General features: G+C 43.2%; 3 long non-coding RNA genes across 3 annotated transcripts in view; 2 read left to right on the top strand and 1 right to left on the bottom strand.

The window, feature by feature from the left end:
* LOC310746940 overlaps positions 1-3,378 on the bottom strand; it is a 41,948-nt gene extending 38,570 nt beyond the window's left edge. The window contains exon 1 of the long non-coding RNA XR_014540816.1: positions 1,898-3,378. This is a non-coding gene — a long non-coding RNA (uncharacterized lncRNA). The remainder of the gene's footprint in view (positions 1-1,897) is intronic.
* LOC310746983 lies at positions 828-3,524 on the top strand. Its single transcript, XR_014540825.1, has 2 exons — positions 828-1,110; positions 3,364-3,524. It is a non-coding gene; the product is annotated as an uncharacterized lncRNA (long non-coding RNA).
* A 1,085-nt stretch (positions 3,525-4,609) lies between these two features.
* Positions 4,610-8,869, top strand: LOC310746978. The gene is made up of 2 exons (XR_014540824.1): positions 4,610-4,712; positions 8,421-8,869. It is a non-coding gene; the product is annotated as an uncharacterized lncRNA (long non-coding RNA).
* Positions 8,870-14,534: the final 5,665 nt, after the last annotated feature.

Here is a 14,534-nt window from a genome sequence, read left to right as displayed (position 1 = left end):
AGTGACATTATGATATTAGCAGTTTTATATTTAATCCTTTTCCTAATGATCCCTAATATGGATTTTTCCCTTTTCACTGCTGCCGTGCACTGGGTCAACATTTTCAACCACCTATCCATCACAACCCCAATATCTCCTTCCTCGTCAATCACCACCATTCATAGGTTCACCAAATGCCTGAACAAAGATAGTGTAATGGTGGTTTCAGTCCTTGGGTTTGAAAGAACCCACTCCAGATGTTCTACTTAGCTGTGTTATCCAAGCGATCAGCTGAAGTTCTTTTGTTTTACTACACTGCCTTAGAAAACCTTGGCCTTTGCACTAGCACCATGTTTTCTCCCTTTATTGGACTGCTATTGAATTCTCTATAATGTCAACATTTGCATCCATTTCAGACAAAGTCTAAGCTACTGGGAAGGGAAATTAATGGATCTATGAAATCCAGTATTTGGAACTGACTAAATAAATTTAACAGCAGCTGCAGACTGAGAGGAAAATTGAACCAGTTCCTCAGGTAGTATAAATTACAGCTGTATCATGTGCAGGAGTAAGTCCCTCTGAAATAACAGGTCTTCCAAAAACAAAGCAGCAAAGCAATGCACACTTCCTGGAGAGCAAGACCTGTTTAACTCAGTGAAACATACTCCTTTAATTTTTTTTATTAAATATTTCTTGTTTACAAAAAATATGTGCATTGTCGCTTTTTTCAATTTGCTTTCTCTACGGATCAATTTCATTTGTTGTGATACATTAGTGTTACATACAGTGTTAGGTTAGAAAGAAAAGGGGGAAAGCGGTGGAGGGGGGATGGTTAGTGGGGTGGAGTCGGGTGGCAATGCTTCTATTCTTCTACTTAGTGTATGAGTGGGGTTTTGTGTCAGCGTCACTTGTGTGGGTTCTCTTACTATTCACTTGTTTTATTTCTTTGGTGGTGAGAGAGGTTGGGGGTGGCCTAGGGTGTGGTTGGTTGTCTTTGATTGGCTTTAGTGAAATTTGGTTTTGTGTGTGTGTTTTTGGATCAGGTTAGCCAGATTGATTCGTATGATGTTGGCGGATTCTTGTCATTGTCATGTTGGGCTGTGTATGTTACAAAAGGGGAACCATACCAGGGTGAAGGCATCTTCTTCTATTTGTCCCCGTGTCAAAATGAAACATACTTCTAAGGAAATGCACATAGGGTTGGGAAGCAGGTGTGCACAGAATTGCAGCCTTTAAGCTGAAGGCAACCATCGGCAGCTGAATCTGTGTGAAGAAAGGGGATTGTCTGAGTTAGTTAGGTACTCAGTTGCCAGTGCCTCTTACAAAGGTCTCCGCAGTTCTTGTATTGGCTGGGAGCGCAATTCATAGGGAATGGAGAAAGCAGAGTGGAATAAAGAAACGGGTGGGTTTATTAAGGAAATGTGCAAGGCAGGCGGACACTGATTATTCAGGAGACTGACTGGAAAACAACCCTGAGGCTCTCTGGAGTGCCTTTCTTCAACCTCCAACAAATCAACCCCCCCCCCCCCCAGTATGTTATAGTTGAAGGACTTAACACTAATGGACAGAAATGCCACAAATGTGTTTATATTTACTATGAACGCTTTGGTAAGCAGGCAAGGCTCCCGCTTTCTCCTCAAAAGCAAGACAGAACTAGGCCGAACTGTGCATGTGGCCTAGTGGTTGCCTATCCTTTCACACGGAAAGAAAGAACTGAGGTTTTTGTGGGGCTTCTAGTGCTAAAAATGAGGGGGAAAGTATTCCACAAGCAAGAAAAATAAACAGAACAACTGCACGAAGCATTTGAAACCCAGCCTTCTCTTCTGAATAGCTATGGCTAACTCTCCATATTTAACATTTCCGCTGCACCCAAGTTCAATCCAGTGCCTTTGCATTTCTATAAAAGCAAAAGAAAAACCTTTTAAGTGATGACGAAGCTCTTCTTGCTCATCAGGGTGCTGTGCTGTGCTCTTCTCCTCAGATCATTTTCCTGAGAGGCCTGCTTCTTTCCTCCCATGTATAGTTAGCTATGTGGGCACCTAATGGCATAAATGACAACAGGTTCGCTACACGGGGAGGGAGGCAATGCTTAAAGCGGTATATTTTACTACCTGTGGGATTGGGGAAAGATTTCACTTGTCGGGTAATTGGCAATAGACACAAGCACCACTCAGAGAGCACCCAAGTGGGTGGGTGGAATTGTTCCAGTCAGTCGGTGCAATCTATTATTTAGAGAGAAATATCAGAATATGCTAAACTAGCCTTCATAATTACTTCTTCTGTAGGTTCTCACGGGCCTCTTACCACAGAAGAGAAGGCTTCCTAAAATGTGACAGTATCTATTTATATGCTCCCCAAAACTATATTAACACAGGCTACACACAAACCTATTAAATTCCACCCCCTTCTTTCTCTCTCCATGATCCCCTCCCCACAGAGGCTTACTGCTTTCCTTTGTGCTGGCCTCTCTGTATTTGCCAGCTTCTAGCCCCTGCTGAGCAAGTTGTTAGTCATTATTATCTTCCCCTCAGAATTCATATCTGATACATTTGGAACAGTTCTTCCTGAGACGTATACTGTAAATTGTTTTTGTGGAAAATTATTTCCTGAGGACGAGAGGACTGCCATAGCACAGGAATATATTCTTATCCATGGGTTTCCTATACACAGAAGGCATTTGTCTATCTACAGTCTCTCTATTAAAACATCTAGAAAATGAATTCCCTTGGCATGAGGTGTAATTTCAAACGTCATATTAGCATGTCTAGATTTGACCCAGGGTAAAAATAAAAAATAAAAATGCCAGTTCTTCTATATTCCTATGCCGTTTTATAAAAATCTTGTCGATTTACAGAAATAGATTTGCAAATTTGTCCCTGAAGTCTACCACATAAATGTGGTTTTTTGGGGGGCGGGGGAGCATGAATTCCCCATGATCACTTCCTTTACCAGCCATATTAAGTTGTTCTGAAAAATGAAAACATTTGTGGTCAGTTACTTCAGCTGGACTAACAGGGATGGTTGGTTGGTTTTGCTAACACTCTTCTATGATTTGGGTAAGTGCATCCAGTTGTGGGGAGCTCCTGCATATAAGCAATAAAAATAACTAGCAGATCATTTTCATGCATTTTATACAAACTCTGCAGTTTTGGATGAAGTCACCAAAATCATGAAATGTAATTTATTTGAGGTGGAAAGGACTTAAAGAAGAGCCCAGAATTTTAGAACAATGGATGTCCTTAGCAAGAGGAAAGCATTCTTATTAATCTAAGCAAGTAACCCGTATGATAGTAGTATTTGGGGCAAGTTCTTATTCAAAACTGATAGTATTTTATGCCTCATTTTTCTTCATTTGAGAGCTACTCAAATTTCTGATTGCTACAGGGCTATACTTTAATGGCTAAATGAATAAGAAGAAGAAAAAGACACAAGACTGGATACTTCTGTGAAAATCACAGGGCATTTTTTTGTTGTTGAATATTGTATTTATTGAGTACTGTATTGTTTATATGTTTTGAAGGCTTGGAAATAAATTGTTATTATCATTTCTGTATTTTATTGGGTGTTACACAAAGGGTACAGGCTGTGTGATTGCACAATTGTCATTCCACCTCTGCCACATAATTCTTTTCTGTTCATAATTACAACTCTGCCTTTGTCAGCCCCCATAATAATTATACTGGTATAATTAGCTGGATTCTGTAAGAAATCTCATTCAGAATTGCTTATATTGTTTCATACCTAAGAAGGATTTTGTTCCCATTTCTGAAGATCTTTCAAAATTAATTCCCAGAAATAATGGATGGCTAGAGTTACAGGGCCTAGTGGAATAAAAGCTGGCTTTGATCAAAAAAGCATCTTCGTAGGATCAAAGTGTTTCTAAGAGGGTATTTCAATATAAGGATTCTTCTAAACTGGAAAAAAACACTAAGCATTGATCTTGGTTTGTGTTTCAGAGTGGGACAAACAACAATTCTTATTTAAAACACCCCCTCCATGTGTATATGTTGTCTGCTGAATAGGTTGTAGCTTAAAATCTCATTGATTTCCATTGACTTTACATGCTTTTTGCACACTAGCAGGTAGGGAGAGGCTGCTGAACCATATATTTAAAAGATAAAAGGGGAACTATTATGACAATCTTTGACTGTGTACATATTGCCAGCTTAACGTGCAGCAAGGTTGCTGTTGTTGTTTTTTCTTCCGCATTTCAAATCCTTCAGGGTCCTCTTACATTCCAAGTGTTTCCAAGTCACTTTGTTTGGCTTATGTTTTCAAATCAGATTGAATCTAGGTTTTTTATGCGTGTGTGTGTGCCTCAAAACGCAGTATTTTTCAAGAAACTACAGGCTAACGACATGTTCACAAACCAGCAGTGGAAACACACCAGATGCAGAGTAAACATGAGTGTGTACACAGCTCAAGTTGCTTTTATCTATGACGTATCCCAGTCGGTCCAATCCAAATGTTGAGTGCCTGAGACAGCAAATGAAATATTTTTTAACTGGCAGATTTCTCTATGTCAAGCGTATACTGTTTTTAATATATATATACATATTCTCTCTCATTGGGGTTTTAATTTTTTCTGATATTTGCTTCCCTTCTAAACTCCTTTAATTCCTTTAATTTCCAGGTCTGATAATTTATGATCCTGTTGAAGTCCAGCATCCCTTGTATTTTCCTGCCAATTGACAGTATTTTTCTCTCAACTGTCATGTCCAAGTCTATGAGAGGTATCAATAATAAATAATGATTGAATCCAAGGAACACTTGTTGAGTGCTGCATGCCATCTGCTTATAAATTCCTCACTGGTTCTAAATTTCCCCCAGCTTTTTGTTAATTTGTATTCCTTGAGAGGAATATATTCAGATCTACTATGCTCCAGTAGAGTACCGGTACATAAATCTAATCTGGCTTTCTTTTTATGTAATTTTACAGACTCATTCCAGTCCTCTGTTGGGCTTGTAAGAAAAATGGATGTCTTTCTGCAGTAATTCCACAACTAGGCAGTTGAACAGAACCGAGATGTTTATTAGAACCAAACCCATTTCTTGGAGGCCTATATATAGGGAGGTGGTGTTGTTTTTGGTTATTCTGGACTGAAGATGGGCATAATGAACATGGCCGTCTTTAGCAGATGCAGCGCTGGGGTGCAAATATCCGCCCAGCACCCCCAAATTACCATGGATAGTGTTGGGGTGGCCATAGCTGCGCACTGCCAGTCATCCTGGGGGGGGGGGCTCTCCCCCATGCCGCTGCAGGAGAGTGATCCTCACAGAGGCTTGGGAGTGAAGTTGCGCCCCTCCCAAGCCTCCGTGGGAGGAGAGCGCAGCTTCCCTCCCAAGCCTCCTTGGGAGGAGAGCGATCCCCGCAGAAGCTTGGGAGGGAAGCTGCATGCCCGGCAGCCTTATGGTTGGCGGGGCGTAGCTGACTGGCATGCAGTGAAAGGGGAGGCCTCCAGCAAAGCCGCACAGCTCCCCCACTCGCTGGGGCACCCCTGAGGGGCCAGCGCGTTGGTGCAATGCACCACTAAGTCCTATGGGAAAGACGGCTCTGATAATGAAGTCATATGAGTGCACCACCATGTAAGTAAACAAGTGTGTAATCAAGCAATGTATGTGCATGAGTGATTTGGACCTAAGAGTGCTTGTGGTGGTACGCATTAACTACAGATCTGTGACTGTGGTGATTAATACAGTATAGTACTTGCTGCACCATCACGCTATTAATATCTGGACTGACAAAACAAGCAACCTCCTCCCACCTGCAAACTGACAAGAATCCCCAGAAATGGTTGTGTGAATCAGCTTTCCATGTGGGGGTATGAACTAGACAGAAATGATGGCTCTACACATCAGTTTCCTTTTAATTCTGTTGCTAATGTCGCTGCAGAAGGTGCTGGCTTCAGGAAAGCCAAGATCTCAGCAATAAGTATTTTTAGTTAAAATTGCTCCCAGAGAGACAATGATGCATTTTGCCCTAAGAGCAAAGGTGTGCAAACAGGGCTGTGCAACTAAGGAAAAGAGAGACAGGTTAGCAGCCAGTCAGATAATAGGAAAAGAACAGCGAGGCAATGCAGCAGCAGAAATGATGTGCCTGCTGCCAAGGCAGTGGTGGCCATTAATGTTTTCAATGTTTTCAATGCGAGTCAATAGAAGATAGCAGTTAAGCACATCATAGACCTGTTTAAATAAGAAGCAGAACCAAGATGTAAAGCTTCGGTGTGGATGGGTGAGTATAAATGATAGAGATTGTAATTTAGTGCGAGGTATGTGTGTTCTCTCTTCAGGACCAGCAGATGGGCAGCTATATTGTCTTATAAAATAACTGTTTGCATGTAGAAAAATAGCACATCAGGGATAAGATTTTTGCCTAACCTTCTCCCTGACATGCTGTTTTCCTGTGTTCACTGGATGGGGTATTTGAGCATTCAAACACACAACCCATCCACCTACGGCCTGATTCTGCTGTGTGTATGGACTGGTCCAGACAGTAACTGTAAGAAACCCTCTTGTGCTTTGGAACTAGGTAATCAATGACAGAAAATCCCACTTCACAGCTGCCTGTAATGTCATGTAATATATCAAGTATTACTATGATTTCAAGGCTAGTTGCATTCTGTCAGTCTGGAAACTTGTCAAGGGAATCAACTGAGCTGCTCTTTCTTCCCTGTAGTCTACCTTTCAGTGGTTCCGTAATGTGCTATAATTCTTGTATGTGTACAAGGATCAAGGGTCCCCATATCAGAAACAAGACTTTTAGTAAATGAGAACCCAAGATTGCTCAGTATGGCACCAGCTTGCACTGGTGGAGGAAGGGGGTGCGGGGGATGCGGTCCGCCCTGGGTGTCATCCCTGAGGGGAGTTGACATCGCCACCCAGCCCCCATAGGACACTCACCGCAGGCAGCACCGCCCCCGTGGGACACTCGCAGAGCCTCCCCCGTGAGCGGCTTGGCCCGCCCCTGTGTGCACAGCATGTGCGCCACTCCGGGTGCCAGAGCAGTTAGCTCCGCCTCTGCCAGCTTGTGCAACAGAAATGCCCTTTAGAAGCTGTGTGGGAGCTACTTCTCCATAAGCAGCTCCCATGAGACTGAATTTTTAAATGACTCAGCCACATGAAACCAGGGTCTTTCCTATAAACTAGCACCTTCAATTCAATGGGAATGGCCTTTATGATTCCCACTACCATGTTGCTAGGTCTCCCACCCCAAATATTTTGATTGGCATTTTCATAGACTGCTGGGTCTCTTAAAGGCATTCAAGCATTCTCCCAGCTGCTCATTGACAAGAGGTTACCGTATGCCTTAGAGAACCCCCAAAGAACAGTACAACAGTAGCTCCTAGGGCAATCTCAATTAGGACTCAAATTATGGGGGGTGGGGAATAGGGGAGCTCCTAAAACCATTCATACCCTGTACTCCTTGATTCCTTCCAGTTTTTATCCAGATCATGCCTCCCGCCTCCCCGTTAGCCTTTTAAAATGGTTGTGAATGAGCCTTCACAACAGAGAATGGGACCCAGCCCCCTCTGCCCCCCTCTGTAATTTGAGCACTGGCCAAATTGAGAAGGGTAGATGTGGGTAACTGAGGCTGCGGCATTCTGCTCATGAGGATTCTGTCTCAACTTGAAAGTGAGAAGTGAATGGCCCGGAAGAAGCAGAGAGAAGGAAGCTGGACAAGAGAGGCAAAATAGAACTGTAATGGGCTGCTTGGAAAGAAAGTGCAAGGCAGGTGTAGGGAACCTGTGGCTCTCCAGATGTGACTGAACTACAGCTCCCATCAGCCCCAGCAAGCATTGCCAATGGCCTAGGGTGATGAGAGTTGTAGTTCAGCAACACTGGCGGGCCTAAGATTCCCCACTCCTGAGGTAAGACTTTTTACTAATTAGAAATAGGAGCAACAAGTAGCACTGAAAGAGATTCTAGTTAAAGGCCTTATTATTTTGCCTTGATTGATATTTCATTTTCCCTAAACTCCCTCGTTCGGGGAGGTGTTGAGAATTATTCCCCTTTTGTTCCTGTCAGAGGGGAATGAAACGCACTCCCAAGGACAGGGCTTTAATTGGGTTTTTCTGCGCGTTTCTTCAGGTTTCATTGTGTTGCTGTTCAGGCAAAGCAACAATTGAACTAACACCTGGGAAGCCAAACCTGACTGGAATGGAGAGGAGGGGAGGTTTCAGCATTCCTGTCATGAAACCATCACGCTGCCTCCCCCATTTCCCAGACAGCCCAGGTGGAAAAAAAGCCCTGGAGCCGCTCTGCTCCTTGGATACTCTGCTCAGCCAGGTTTGAGTGGAGTATTTCTAAGTAGCAGGAGTGCTCTAGGGCATGATGTGCAGGGTTCCACTCAGTGCGCTCCCTCCCTCCCTCCCCCCCTCTCTCTTTCTTTCTCTCTCTCTCTCTCCTCACCCCCAACAGCTCATTATTTCTCCTCCTCCCAGGCAGCAAATGTTATTAAAATAACAGAAGGAGCCCAACTAGAATCATAAAGTGATAATTAACATGAATACTGGACTAGGAGCCACAATGGAAAAGGGAATTAAAGAGGCAGATAAAGGGTGGCAAAACAGCGACAAAAGCTACTGGAGGTCAGGTGAACAGTAGCACCCTTTCACCCCATCCACTAATGTCCACAAGTCAAAAAAGCCAATGTGGTAGTGTTTAGAATGATGGACTAGTACCTGTGAGACCACAGTTCAAATCCCTACTCAGCTGCAAAACTGACTGGGTGATCCCAAACCAGTCACAATCTCCCAGCCTAACCTACCTCACAGGGTTGTTGTGAGGAGAAAAAGCCAAGGGGAAGAGAACTGTGTATGCCACCTTGAGTTCCTTGGACAAAAGATGGTTTAGAAATGTATTAAGAAATAAACAATCCCCTCCAAGTAAAGTTGCCACTTTTCCTAACCTTACTTCCTGTGCCTTTAACCGTAGCTTCAGATGCAAAAAATATTCAATGACGCTTTACCTGACGTGGGTGTCAGTTGATGGACATCTGCTTAATGTTCGCAGGCCAGGAGGAGCCAGTGTAAAAACTGGCAACCAGAAGGAAGCCTGGCTGGCTAGGCCCCATGAAATCCTCTTGCAATAAAGATTTGACAGCCAATGCTGCACAGATGGCAATGAGACAGTGCCACTTAGATGGTTCCTAGGCTACAGCACAAGGCTCAACCAGTAGCCCCTCTCTCACATACTCTCATAAAAAGGTCCCATAAAAAGGTAAGGCAATAACAGCAGAGGACAAATTAGGATTGGCTTAAGATCCAGTCAGTGTGAAGCTGGTTTAAGAAACAATGCATCAAATGGTAGTATTTTAACAACAAAATAAAGGATACATATACATTTTAGATCAAAACCCCAGGTTTGGAAAGGCAGTGAGCACACAGTACAGTATAAGGAAGTGTGAACACAGCCTAGGCTTTGCTGCCTAGCAGATTGGATTGTCAAACTCTATTTATCATCACTGAGTACAACCAGTTTGCTTATTCAAATAAGGTATATTTGATATGGGTATTTGGCAGAAATCTTCTCTTCCTGGTCCTCTTTGACCCATATCAGAAATCTGGAATAACCAGTATCTGCCCTAGTCCTCCTTTCACCTCATAAGAAGTGATAATTCCCACAACCACATTGAGGTGTTGAGAATGTAGGTTTAGTGGATCGGTGAAGAATTCAATGTATGATGCAGCTGTCGCATGATTGTTTCACCATGTCTCCGCTTACATAATCGTACACAACACGGTTCACATAATCCTTGTCATCACTTTCAGCAATGCCTGTTTTCTCCTCCTTTGTGCTCAAAGACTGAGTACACATTATACTTTAAAGCTCATTCAGAACACATTTCTCCCCCTCAAAGAATTCTGGGAACTGTAGTTTTTTCAGGGCTGTTGGGAATTGAAAACTTGTGAAGTATAAACTACAATGCCCTGAATTCTTTTTAAGGAAAATAATGTATTTGCAAGTGTGCTTTCAATATATGCTGTAGACACAGCATGAGTCAGTCTGGGAACCCACCCTACACTTTACAAGGCCTTGCACATCACAAAACCCACAGCAGCTTCATATATTGATCTGTATTTATTATATTTATCCCCCATCCTGTCTGGCAGGATGAAGAAAGCTTGCAACCAAGTTCATCAATTGATCATCATATCTAACAATATCCTCATATGACTTGAGAAAACAAATGAAGGAAAAATAACAATAATTACAAGTGGAACCTACAACAGAAAGTTGCCACATGGAGTGCTTTTGTTCTGATCACTCAGTTTAGTTCCCTCTCCCTCTGGATGGTGCTATTTTGGTTACATAAGCAACAGCACTTACCTCTGAAAACGAACAAGGAGGAATTATATCTGGTCCCCAAGTAGTCTGCTATCAGGTGGAGGAACTCAATTCCATATCGTAGAACAACACCTACTGGAGGAGATTGCAGTGGCAACAGTTCATCTTGCCTGTTTATATATCTTTCCAGCTTACAGGTCATCTGGCAGTTTATTTATGCCTCTGAATTACATTTCCCTCTTATGCCAGGTAACCACTGGACAGCTCTACCAGTGCACTGCCAAGAGAGGATGCATGCTATGCTGAAAAATATGTGTGCTTAGGGCTTTATTGAACTAGGTGTCTTGATTTAGAATGGGGGCATGTAATGACTGACAATATGAAGAAAAAGACAGTAGTACAGATGATTAATATGGTGCCCAGTGATGAAAACTGTGATGGTTATAATGAGAGCAAAGTCATCAGTACATGGAAACACAAGGGAGGGGATGCTTAGATGGGCCTCAAATGCTAACAATTTTTGATAAATTAGAGACAGGGACTGAGATCAATTAGATCAACTTCAGCAAGAACATGCGCAACATGATTTATGTGAGGAGAAATAACCATAAGCAGCACATGTATAAAATAGGATGCACTAGTGAGGCAGCCAGACTGTAGAGATGGGAAGGGATGACAAATTGAAGAGCCCACAATGTGATGCACTCCCAAAAGCCTCAAGCGCCCCATTGGGCTGTATTCACAGGGAAGTCACGTGTGCAGCTAGATTGTTTCACTCCCGAGGAAGGAAGGACACAGTTGGAAGCTTTCATTTTTTTAGCACTGTTGTTCAAAAATGAGAAGAGATGAAAGAGGTCAGAGGACAGCAAGGAAAATCATAAAGGGTGTTTAGAGAGCTAAGCCCCCAGAGAAAAGGTTAAGGGAAACCAGTTTAATATTGGCCTTCTGGGAAAAAGGCAGCTGAGGAGATCCAGCTCATATAAAGAGATTGATTCTCACCAGCTGAGGACAGAATGAAAGCGGGGTGGGGAAGAGAAAAAAGGAAACAACTGGCTGAAGCTGCACTTAGGTTCAGTTACCAAAATATCAGAGCTTCATCTTGCGTTAAGTCTCAGTAGCCATTGCCAAGCATGGCCTAGGAATGCAGGAAGCTGCCTTCTATTTAGAGACCATTGGTCTATCTAGCTCAGGACAGTCTACACTGACTGGCAGCAGCTCTCCAGAATTTCAGATGGGGTCACTCTCCCAGCCCTCTGCCACTGAGCTATAGCCCTTCCCCAGCTGCTTGCCTAACAAAGTTGAGAGGAATGCTTGGCCAGTCCAAAGAGGCCTTCACGTAACACATTTTAGACCAGCGTTGAAGCATTGCAAAGGGCTGGCAGGAGAAGGAGCCAAGAAGGCCAGGGGTGAGGACCTTTTGATTCAGCCAGGCCTTTTAAGTAAATGGTGGGATCTTACTGTTTCAGTGTGGTTTTTAATGTGAGCTGCAGATTTTAATGTGAGCTGCAGGAGAAAGTGTTGTGATGTGTTTTTACATTTTTGTGGGTTTTAATTATTTGTATTTTAAACATTGTGGTCTGTACTTATTTTCGTAAATAAGTATTTATTGATGGGTGGCCATATACATTTAATAAATAATCATTCTACTTTGTTAATGGATGAAAAGATGGAAAGTCTGCTAAAGGCAGTGTGGGATACTTGCCCCCCCACAGAGGTCTTTTTTATTGCACATTCATCGCAACTTGCGTTCATGATGCTATCGGGGCAGCCGCATGCTATCTCACTTTGAATACTGTTTCCGCTTGCAAACATTTTGGGGCAGCCACTCTGCTTCATTTTCAGTTAGTGCATATCCTGTAACTTCCTGCTGAAATCCCATAACTTTCTATGCCACAAACATTCCTGTTTATTTCTGCTTTCATTGGACTGTAGCCCCTCCAGAAAGCAATAATGTGGTAACATTGGAGAAGCCTCACAGAAGAAAAAAGCGCAGAATAAACCTATCATGAATGCGCCACATTATGTCAAGAACATGTTGCAGAATACATCCACAATAAAACATCCATCTGGAGGAACCATTAAAAGGGTGATTGGCACCCTTCCTTGCAGCCCCCAGGAAGAACATGTCAAAGGACACTGAATCTCCTTGGAAGTGTAAGAACTAGTGAATAAATGTGGCTACTGCTGCAATCCTAAACACCTCAGAGCAGCAGTGGCTAATCTGTGGCCCTACACATATTGATCTATAACTCCCATTACCCTGATTATTGGCCAGGCAGGCTGGGACCAATGGGAATTAGAGTCCAACAACATTTGGAGGGTCACAGGTTCTCCATACTTGCAACCCCAGACCCTCCAAGTGTCCCTATTTTCCAGGGACAGTCCCAGATTTATAGAAGCCATCCTAGTTTATTATTTGATCCTGGAATGTCCAGTTTTTCCTTAGGATGTTCCTATTTTCATTGGATAAATGATGGAGGTTATGCATCCCTAGCTATGCACTGCCTCCCCAGTTGGAGGCAATAATGCTTCTGAATAGCAGTACAGTCGTACTTTGGTTTTTGAATAACTTAGTTCTCGAACATTTTGGCTCCCGAACACCGCAAACCCAAAAGTGACTGTTTCGGTTTGCAAACTATTTTTGGAAGCCGAACATCTGATGGGGCATCCACAGCTTCAGTTGGCTGCAGAAGCTTCCTGCAGCCAATCAGAAGCTACACTTTGGTTTCCAAACGTTTTGGAAGTCAAAGGGACTTCCAGAACAGATTCTGTTCAGCTTCCAAGGTACAACTGTAGATGGAAACCACAGGAAGGGTGAGTGCTGTTGTACTCAAATTCTGCTTGCAGGTGTCCCATAGCCATCTAGTTGACCACTGAGAGAACAGGATGCTGAACTAGATGGACCACTGGCCTGATGCGACTGGCTCTTCTTATGTTCTTAATCCCATTAAAGTAAATGAGATTTCTTCATGAGTACATATGTTTAGGATTGTGCTGTTAAGGCACTTAATTCTGACTGGATTATCATGCTAGAGTCATGGGGTTGTGCGGTGGTGAAGTTGCAGTGACTAGATTAAGTGGGATTTAACCAAAATAAAGCAGTATTTGGTTACTGGATTTCAGGACAATAACTATGGCCAGCTCTAAAGAAAGATATGTTTTATTTGGAGTTCATTTTTATTTTTTTAATTGATGGAACTATACCCTTAGGATAAAAAAAGGTAAAGGACACCTGGATGGTTAAGTCCAGTCAAAGGTGACTATGGGGTTGCGGCATTCATCTTGCTTTCAGGCCAAGGGAGCCGGCGTTTGTCCATAGACAGCTTTCCAGGTCATGTGGCCAGCATGACTAAACCGCTTCTAGTGCAATGGAACACCATGATGGAAACCAGAGCACATGGAAAAGCCACTTACCTTCCTGCTGCAGCGGTCCCTATTTATCTACTTGCACTGGTGTGCTTCCAAACTGCTAGGTTGGCACGATCTGGGGCACAGCAACAGGAGCTCACCCCGTTGTGGGGATTCCAACCACCAACCTTCCAATCGGCAAGCCCAAGAGGCTCAGTGGTTTAGACCACAGCGCCACCTGTGTCCCACTCTTAGGATATTTAGCCTGTGAAACCAAGTGCCTTGAAGTATGGATGGAGAGACTATTCATCTGGCCACTCCCAGAATGACACACACACAATTTTGTATGACTGTAGATGAAAGATGGCAACTAGAAAGCGGGAGGATCTGAACCAGCTCAGTTAAAGGTCTATCTGTCTCTTTTTCATTCCAGCAGCTGCCAGGTGGCTGCTTGTTCACAGAGACTGATTTCTGGAAGAGATAAGCAAGCTCATCTGGCATATGTTGTTTCATTTTTGTGCAAATCGCCAGGAACTTAACAGCAGTGGTTGTGTAAGAGTCCTGTTTAGCCAGTCACCCTGTCATCAAATGCTGGTGGTTTACCCTTTTATGGAGAACACACACCTGTGGAATGTGCTGGTCTTTATTAGGGACTTAGATGCTTTTTACAGCATCTGAGGAGTTGTCCACAGCAGCTGTGAAGCTAGACTCAAAGGCATATTTGCCAAGGCATCACTGGAAGGATACCTTCGCTGTGTCAAAGTGACCACACTGGAGGAAGTCCCAGAGATTTGTACCACAAAACTGACATCAGAGTCACCTGAGGGTGTTAAGGGATGAGGCCTGGCCTGTAATCTGAAACCACAATAATTGCCAATCACGATGAATGCGGATGATCAGCAGCTATGAATTATCCAGAG

Source organism: Podarcis filfolensis (genome assembly GCF_964270895.1).
Source record: "Podarcis filfolensis genome assembly, chromosome: 1".
Lineage (NCBI taxonomy): Eukaryota > Metazoa > Chordata > Lepidosauria > Squamata > Lacertidae > Podarcis > Podarcis filfolensis.
This window is presented reverse-complemented; position numbering and strand designations above follow the sequence as displayed.